Below are 9,221 nucleotides of genomic sequence, written 5' to 3' on the forward strand. Positions count from 1 at the left end.
GTAGGCATGTACTCTTATATTTGGCCTTTTATTTTTTGCTTAACATTATGTACTTGAGATTTATCCATGTCACCCATATCTGGTAGTTGTTTTTCATTGCTGTATTGCAGTCTTTTTTCTGAATATAGCACAATTAATTTAAGCACTGTACTATTGATAGACAGCTGGGTTGTTTTCAGCTCAGGGAATCTAACAACTAATGCTGCTATGAACACTCTTTTGCATGTCCTCTGGCAGACCTATGCCCTGACCGTGACCTCCGCAGCAATCTGACAACTATGTATTTGACAAAACATATGTTTTCTCATACTATGTTTTGTCAAATACATAGTTGCCAAAATTTTTTTAAAAATGCATCCAAGAATTAATGTAGTATGAGGGGAGCCCTCACCTCTATTTCTGATGAGGATCCTGCCAGAGATCCGGATTTCAGCTTAGTCTCTTTTTCACTAAGTGTTTATGTACTACGAAGATTCATAAACATAGATGGATACAAATTGGCCGTCACCAACATGGAAAGAATTTACAGGGAGAGGGGTATCCAGAAGTGTAGTTAGTTCTCTTTTCTGGGGCCTCACTGAGGAGTGATGATTTCAGCCCCATAACCTTTGGGGTCCTGTCCAGCTGTCCAGCCTCTGTTCTATCCATTCACTCACTTTCCTTTCTCTTTCTTGTCTTTGTGCCTTTCAATCCATTCTCACTTTCTGGAGGGAATGAGTTCCACGGAGGAGTTTGCAGACATCTCAATCATTTGTCTCCTGGGACTGAACTTGGCTCAGCAAGGCTGGAAGGTGATAAGACCGTTAGCAAGGGGCTGTTTGTCATGTTTTGTTGAGAGCTAGTGGCTGGGACTGGCTGATTTAGTTAGGATTTGGGTAGTGGCACAACGACCCTGTGCTCGAGCCGATCTCCTGCTTTGGTGTGACAGTGACAAACTCCACCTTGACTTCTCTCCCCTCTGGTGAAGCAGCAGGCCCGGAATCACACACCCAACCCTGGCTCTGAATGTCTTACTAGCATCAGAGCACAGGGATCATTACTGCTTGGGGACACAGAGTCCAGAGGAAGCTGCAAAAGCCATTCTTCGCAGATGGCTTTTTAGACAATGCTGAATCTCCCTTTCCTGGGCGTCTGGAGTCCCCTGTCCGTTAGCTTCCTTCTCTCCTCCCTGTCACATCCCTCTTCTCCTGCAACACAGCCTTTGTCCTGAGCATTTCAGGCAGGAAGAAACATTTTCAGCATCCTCCTGTCTCTCTCCCACCCCCTCGTTTCGGTGTATTAGGGTTCACCTGAGAAACAGAACCAATAGGATATATACACATATATAAGAGGAGATTTATTATAGGAATCGGCTTACGTGACTGAGAGGCTGAGAAGTCCCACACTCTGGCATCTGCAAGCTGGAGAACCAAGAAAGCTGATAATATAATCCTGTCTGAATCTGAAGGCCTGAGAAACAGAGGACTGATGGGGTAAGAACTAGTCCAAGGCCAAAGGCCTGAGAACTGAGGGTCCGCTGGTGAAAGTTCCAGAGCCCGAAGGCCCGAGAACCAGGAGCTCTGACGTCCAAGGGCAGGAAAAGATGACTGTTCCAGTTCAAGAAGATGGAGAGGGAACTCACCCTTCCTTCACTCTTTTTTTCATTCTGGCCCCCAGGGGACTGGATGAGGCCCACACGCGTCGGTGAGGGCCCTCCTCCTCATCAGTCTACTGAACCAAATCTCTTCTGGAAACACCCTCACAGACACACCCAGAAATAATATTTTACCCGCCATCTAGGTATGCCGGAGCCCAGCCAACCTGACACATAACATTAACCATCACAGTTGCTAAGTGCCCTTTGCCCTGGCTCCCACGACTTTCGAGAAGACCAGCCACAAGATAAAGACCCAGAGGAGCTCTTGTTAAAGCAGAGCATTGCCCTTGAAAGCACCACTTTGATTCAGTATCATCCTAAAATACGCCTCCCCACCATGCTTGAGGATTAGTCGGAGTGGGTAGAAAAGTCAGAGAACTGACCATGAAGACTTCTTTAAAAAAATGTTTTCAAGCCTGAGTTATTGAAGCATAGTAAAAATTACTGTTTTTGAACCTATAGGGCAATGAGTTTTGACAAATGTCTACAGGACATTTCCATCTCTCTAAAGTGCCCCGGGCTCCCAGGCCTCAGAGGGATCTGTCTTTTATAGCACAGATGCCCCCTCAGAAAGCCTCGCTGGTGGGTCCTGAATGAGGGTAGGTCTCTTTCCCTTCTAGATGGGAGGCACCGGGGGAGTGAGAGTATGGGATGCAGTGGCTGGCGCTGAACATATAACTTAGCCCCAGGGAGGAGGCTGTGGTTGGAGCATTGGAGACTGACATCTGGGTCCTGAGGGGAAACTGGGAACAACACCAACCTCAGGGTGTGAACCAGAGCTGGGTGTGGATGGCGGGGCTGAGGGGCGGGGTGATGCCGAACCAGAAATCAAGGTGCAGGATCTCAGCATGCAACCTGCAGTCCAGTAGATGCTTTAGGCTGGGCCCTCACCAGTCTTTAAATGTCAGGAGTGTCACCTGACTGGAGATTCAAATATAGGCCTGGATCAAGACAGAGGACGTGAAAGCGGGGGAGGCTGAGGCCCCTGCAGACCTGCCGATTTCAGGTCATGTGTGTGCCTGTGTGTGTGTACCGGGAGCTGGAGGCAAGACAGTTGTCTACCTCGAGACATCCTAGCTGACCCACATTCTCAGCTGTGGGGAGGCTTGGAGCCTCTTTCCTTCATGCGTGAGGAAGCCCCCTGCTGCTTCACCAGCAAGCCGGTGCTGCAGCCACAGAGCGTGTGCTGGGGGCTGACACCCCGGCCCACGCTCAGCTCACGCGCCGTCACTGCCGGCTGGAGCAACCGCACATTCTTAGACGCTCTATGTCATGGAAAGAAAGGTGAAGTGCTCCGTCTGCTCTGTTCTCCCCAAACATTACCACTCCAGCAACAAAAGGGGGGCCTCGGTGGTGAGAGACTTCCTTCTCTTGGCAAGCGGGGAGAATCTTCCAGATCCCGGAATCCATGGTGATATTAAGTTCGAGGAATTTTTCAAATCATCGTCCTGCAGAGGCATCTGCGAGCCACCCTTCGGCACATGGTACTCGTGGAGACTTAGTCCGACGAGAGGGAGGCAGCTGTGTTTTCACGGAACCGTGCACCCGAAGAGACGAGAACACACTTTATTTTCCCATACCTGTTTGCTTTAGTTGATGAACACATTCAAACATTCGGCTCCTGCTAGGTGCCAGGTGTTATAGAGAGAGCAGGGAGCAAAACTGACAAGGCCTCTGCCCTCCTGAGCCCGTGACCTCACAGAGTGGGCTCCCACCTGGTGCAAGGCCATGTGGGAGGTGCTGGGAGGGGCTCCAACAGGCTAGATCTGATCAATGGCTTCTATGGCCCCAGTTAATAATTCCTCCGCGCCTGTGCCCCTGATGAAATAATCCTTTTAGTCTGTTCAGTGCTATAATGAAAATACCATAAACAGAGTGGCTTAGAGACAACAAACACTTATTTCTCACAGTTCTGGAGGCTGAGAAGTCCAAGATCATGGTGCTGGTGGATTCGGTATCTGGCAAGGTCACACTTTTTGGTTCATAGGCAGAAGGGTCCAAGGAGCTCTGTGGGGTCTCTTCTATAAGAGCACTAAGCCCATTCATGAGGCCTCCACCCCCATGGTCTAAGCACTTCCCAAAGGCCCCGTCTAATACCATCAGTCTGGGGGTTAGGTTTCAACACATGAATTTTTATGGTGGGATGAGGGCACAAACGTTAAGAACATAGCAATGACTCGGTAACTCATTGCGTCAAGAGGTGAAACCTATTTGCCCATCTTTGAATCTGGGCTGACCTTGTGACTTGCTTTGGCTGATAAAGTGAGAGAAGCACTTGTGTCTGTTGCCAGCAGTGGGCTACTGGGGTCACTGACCGCAGGCGGCTATGACGCCCCTGGCGTTGCTGGCGGCATCAGCAGTGTTGGTGAGGCTGCGGCTCTAGTCCAGACTTACCAGCAGCTTTGCGATCCTGAAGGAAAAGTCCTCTGTTTCCCTTTGCTCCTCCAACCCTCCCAACACCTTTATAACCAGTTCCCTGCCTTAATCGTCTCTGTACTTGAAATGCTTAAAGTAGCTTCTGAAAGAGATCTAAAAAAGCCCCTGAATAGGCAAAAGTCCTGACTCAGCTGAGATAGATGGGGGAAGATTTGAACCCGGTGGGAAATGGTCGCAGATCATGGAGCTCTGGGGTTCCGGTATTTTTTACTGCAAAGTGGGAAGTCTGACTTCTGATGGGAAATGTTGGGACTGAACGAAATGATGTGAGAAAGAAAGCTCCAAGGTGAGTTGGGCAGGGTGCTAGCCTGTTCTCTCACACTCAGCACCGTTTCTTCACCTGGAGAGAGGTTGAGGCTTGCTCTTTCTATCTGATTTGACTGCTTGAGGATTAGAAGGGGACAGATAGGGAAACAAAAGCCCATCTTAATGGTTCATTACATCCTTGTCAGGTTGTTCAGGCTTTGCCACCTCCAGTGAGGTAGGTGGTGGCTAGAAATCAGGTGAGCAGCACCACAGCATGTGTGTGCTGTTGGCACAGAGACTGGCTTCGGTTTGGAGCAGGGAGGGGAAGGCGTGAAGAAGGAGGCAGAGGAAGCTGCTGGAGCACGTGTTTGAAGACTTAAATCCATGCTAGTGCATTCTTCTAATGCATTCTAATTTCTAGTGCATTCTAGAAATTCTAGTACATCGAGGTTATCTTTACCTTCGTCTCTTGTCCTTCATTTTAGCACATGGTTCTGTTGATGAGGGAGGTATGTGGAAGTATATGGATGGTTAGTGCACCTTCCAACTCTGTATCAGTGGTCACGATGTTGTTGGATTTTTAGCGAAGGACCTTGATTTTGGCCTTATTGTGGATTCTGCATAGACGGAGATGAGATGAGGCCCAGGCCCCAGACCTCAAGCACTTTGAAATAATTGTCCTTCTCAGTCTGCCCATTACTGCACATTATAATCACGTGAGGAAATTAATAAAAATATATCCACATTTGGGCCCAGTCCCAGAGATTTTGATTCAATAAGTCAGGCATGGGGTCTGGCCTTCAGCATTAAACAAAATCTATCCCTGGGGGATTTTAAAGTGCTGTTGGGGTTGGGAACCAACCCATTAAGCCTTGACCCTTATTCTCATTTTAGGAATGTGTGACTGCCGTGTTTCCCTTCCCTCTGCCTAGAAAGACGACACTCTTCCTGGAAGACCAGTTTCACCTTCCTTCACCTTCCTCTAATGCTTCACGCTTTCTAGATTACTTCACTGCCAGAAACTCTGCCAAAAGCCCCACGATGACAACTTGTCCCCAAAATAAAGGATGTCTTTTACTTTCCAGTTAGTAATACTAATAATAGCTAACATTTTTGAGCACTCATCATGTACGACACGTTGTTTCTTTCTGTATATTAATCAAGCTTCCTAGAATACCTCACCTCCAGAAACTCTGCCAAAAGCCCCATGGTGACAAATATAACAATATGCTGTAATAAAAGTTATGTGAATGTGCTCACTCTCTATCCCCCTGCCTCCCTCTCTCTCAAAATATTTTATTGTACTGTACTCACCTTTTTACTTAAAAGAAGCATGTTATGGCTTCTCTTTGGCATATCTGAATTACTAGCATCACTAGTCTTGTGCTTTAAAGGTTACCTGAACACAAGCATGAGATACTATGACCGTCGATCTAATAACCAAGACAGCTGCGTACATAGTGCGGATATGCTGGACCAAGGGAAGATTCGTCTCTTGGGTGTGACGGAGCTGGAGCGCGTGAGGTGTCATCATGCTACTCAGAATAGCACTCAATTTAAAACACAGGAATTGTCTATTTCTGGAATTGTTCGTTTAACATTTTTGCTCTGCTGTTGACCACGGGTAACTGAAGCTGTGGAAAGTGAAACCGCGGATAAGGGGGACTGCTGTTACTGGTTCACTTGCCTTCATGGGCCCTGCTCAGTGTCATATACTCTCTTGTTTCAATGTCAATGGCTCTGACCCACAGCAGGGCCTCTAAACATTCTTATTACTTCTATCCACAGTGTTTTGAAAACCTCATACACTCCTCATAGAATTATTGTTATTATTATTTTGAATTGTGTTTTAGTGTAAGGATTAGCATTTTTTCCCCCTATAAATGGCCAGATAAAACATATTTCAGGCTGTGTAAGCCAAAGGGTATGTTCATGTTCTATGTTGAGTAACAATTTACCACAAACTTAGCAACTTTAAGCAACACACAGTTATTATTTCACAGGTTCACTTGCCCAGGGTCTGGGTGTGGCTTAGCTGAGCTGGGTCCTCTGCTCAGGGTCTCAAAAGGTTACCATCAAGTAGGTGGTTGGCCTTCATTCTCATCCAGAGGCTGGACTTGAGAAGAAGTGACAGCCAAGTTCACATGGTTGTTGGCAGAATTCAGTTCCCTGTGGTGGCCCTCAGCTCCCGAGATCACCGGCAGCTCCCCGCCATGTGGCCCTCTTCACAGACATTTCACATAATAGCAGCTTGCTTCTTCAAGGCCAGTCAGTGAAGATAGAGTCTTACATAAAGTGACATAACCAAGGGAGTGATCTCCTATCACCTTTGCCATACGATGTAATTGAATCAAAGAAGTGGCAGCCCATGACCTTTGCTGTAATCTATTGGTCTGAAGCAAATGCCAGGTTCCAACCACACTCAAGGTCAGAGGATTATACAAGAGTATGACTCACTGTGGGGATCCCCTCTGGGTATGTCATCTTTGTAAGGTCTATTGCAACTATTAAACCCTGGCTTTTTGTAGTAAAGAAGTAGCCATAGACGATATGTAAAAAAGTGAGCATAGCTCTGTTCCAGTAAAACTTTACTTACAAAAGCATGCTGAGAACCAGGTTTGGCTCATGGACTGTAGTTTGCTAACCCCTGAGTTTTAGAGTAACACTGTTGGCCTGCACCAAGAGATTTTAATAAGGATATTATTTACTACCTCATTTAGCATTCTCTTTAAGATAAATGTTGGAATAAACTTATTATTTTTTTTCTGGTAGCTGTGTTTTGGTTGAGCAACTGGCTAGTTTAAATCATGAACACTATAATTTGCAAAAAAAAGTTATTGAAGTATAATATACTCACAAGAAATGTGCTGAACACTGATTTTCGGATTCGATTAGGTTTCCTTCTTTGCTTTGGTTACTTGAAATCTCAGAACCAAAACATAACCATCCATACTAAGTGTAAAGTACTTCATAGTATACATTGTCTGTATTTGCCTCGTTCCTGGCTCCACTTAAAGTTCCAATCTTGATTTCTCTTCTTTCATGCTGATATAATTCATGTTATCTTGCTGCATTTTATATGTCTAAATTCTAGATCCTCTCTGTATAAGCTGGGGATAATGTTTTATAAAAGAATAAAGAATTGTCCTTTAGTATATATGATGTAGTGGAATATGAAAAACTCCTATATTCAGATTAAGGTAAATAGTAATTCAGTGAGACGACATTCAAGTTTTCTTCTTATGATATTTAAACCAAGGCGAAAATTGAAAAATGCTTCTACAGGGAATGGTGCTTGTTTCTTTGGATTTGGAGGAGATTAATACCAGTTCATGGACATTGCAGGCTGCACTGGGCTGCACCTGGGTGGGGCTGGGCTAGGGCAAGGATTATGGCTCAGTGTTTCTAGATCTGTGAGATCACAAGCTACATCCTACAAGGGTGCCATTGTGCCTGGCGCCTCACTGGTGATTTCATTGCTGGGCTGTTTCCCTCCAAGATTTCTTGCAGCCTGGGGAAGGCAGCTATAAAATGGTTCTCTAATGAAATCATCAGGCCCAACTTGCAGCTGTCAGCCTTACCCTGCACACTCACGTCCCAGCCTCATCTCCTGGGGTGGAGGTGCTGATGGGCGAGCATACTGCCTTAGCAGTGGTGATACTGGCCTTGCTGGTTCAAGAGCCCTGACATAGCTAAGCTCAGGTTACCTCTCCAGAGAAATCTGGCACTTCCCATGAAACTGGATTATGAAACTAGCTTTGTGAAGTCAACAAGCTTTGGCTACCCTTCTCTTTCCAAACCATGGCTACCCCAGAATCTTGGGGATTTGGGAGGAGGGGGAGGACATGTGTGCATGACTAAAATGTCTCCTAAAGTATCTAACACAGTGCTTGGCATATAGTATGAACCAGAAACTAGGTTATTTAGGGAAGAAAATATGTACTGATTTGCCTGGAGAAGCAGTATAGCATGATGATTAAGAACAAGAACTTTGGAAACAGGCTGCCTGTTTTCAAATGTTGCCTCCTATGCTAACTAGCTGTGTCATATCACCTGACTTTTTTTGTGTTTTCTTGTATTTACAATTGGAATTTTAAAAAGATGTTGAATCTATTATATCCTTGCTTTCTCTCTTGGTTTCTTCTCCCTGAGAGAAGCTAACTGCCATATCATGAAGATATTCAAACAACCTAATAAAGACATGCAAATGGTGACAAAATCTGAGGCCTCCTGCCAACAGCCATGTGACTGAACCATCTTGGAAATGAGTTCTCCAGCCCCAGTCAAGCCTTCAGATGACTGCAGCCCCCACCAATATCTGGACTATAACTTCATGAGAGACCATGAGCTGGAGTCACACAGTTAACATACTCCTGGTCTCTTGATTCTCAGAAACTGTATGAGATAATACATGTTTGTTGTGTTAAGCCACCAAGTTTTAGGGAAATGTGATGTGCAGCAATAGATAACTAGCACAGACTTTTTTCAATGTGTAAGACAGACACGGTTTCTGTCATCATGGAGGTTAAATTCTAGCAAAGCACAGAAATGAGTAAGCTGACAACTGCAGCACAATGTGAAGAGTCCTATGAGGAGAGCACAGGGTGTGATGGGAGCATATACAGAAGAGGTTCCGGATTATGGCTTGACAGTGATGGTGGTTGGGGAACGATGCACAGTCAGTAATACGTAACTTGCATCTTGAAGGATGAGCAGAGCTAGTCAGGAAGTTGAAGGGAATGGAGAAAGGCATTTCAGGAGAAGGGACAGCATGTGCAAAGGCCCGAAGGTGAGAGATGGTATAGAAGGACAGGTGTTGGAAAGCGGCCAGGTGATATTGACTTTTGGGCTCCACAATAAAGGAGTTTGGACTTTGAAGGGTTTTAGGTAGTTATAAGATTTG

General features: G+C 45.7%; 2 long non-coding RNA genes across 2 annotated transcripts in view; both read left to right on the plus strand.

Moving 5' to 3' along the window:
- LOC111735979 overlaps positions 1–8,816 on the plus strand; it is a 33,923-nt gene extending 25,107 nt beyond the window's left edge. Inside the window, exon 3 of the long non-coding RNA XR_002779030.1 lies at positions 8,476–8,816. This is a non-coding gene — a long non-coding RNA (uncharacterized LOC111735979). The remainder of the gene's footprint in view (positions 1–8,475) is intronic.
- LOC111735978 overlaps positions 1–9,221 on the plus strand; it is a 136,570-nt gene that overhangs the window by 118,306 nt on the left and 9,043 nt on the right. The gene's annotated exons all lie outside the window — the stretch shown is intronic.

Source organism: Pteropus vampyrus, unplaced genomic scaffold (genome assembly GCF_000151845.1).
Source record: "Pteropus vampyrus isolate Shadow unplaced genomic scaffold, Pvam_2.0 Scaffold16, whole genome shotgun sequence".
Taxonomy (NCBI): domain Eukaryota; kingdom Metazoa; phylum Chordata; class Mammalia; order Chiroptera; family Pteropodidae; genus Pteropus; species Pteropus vampyrus.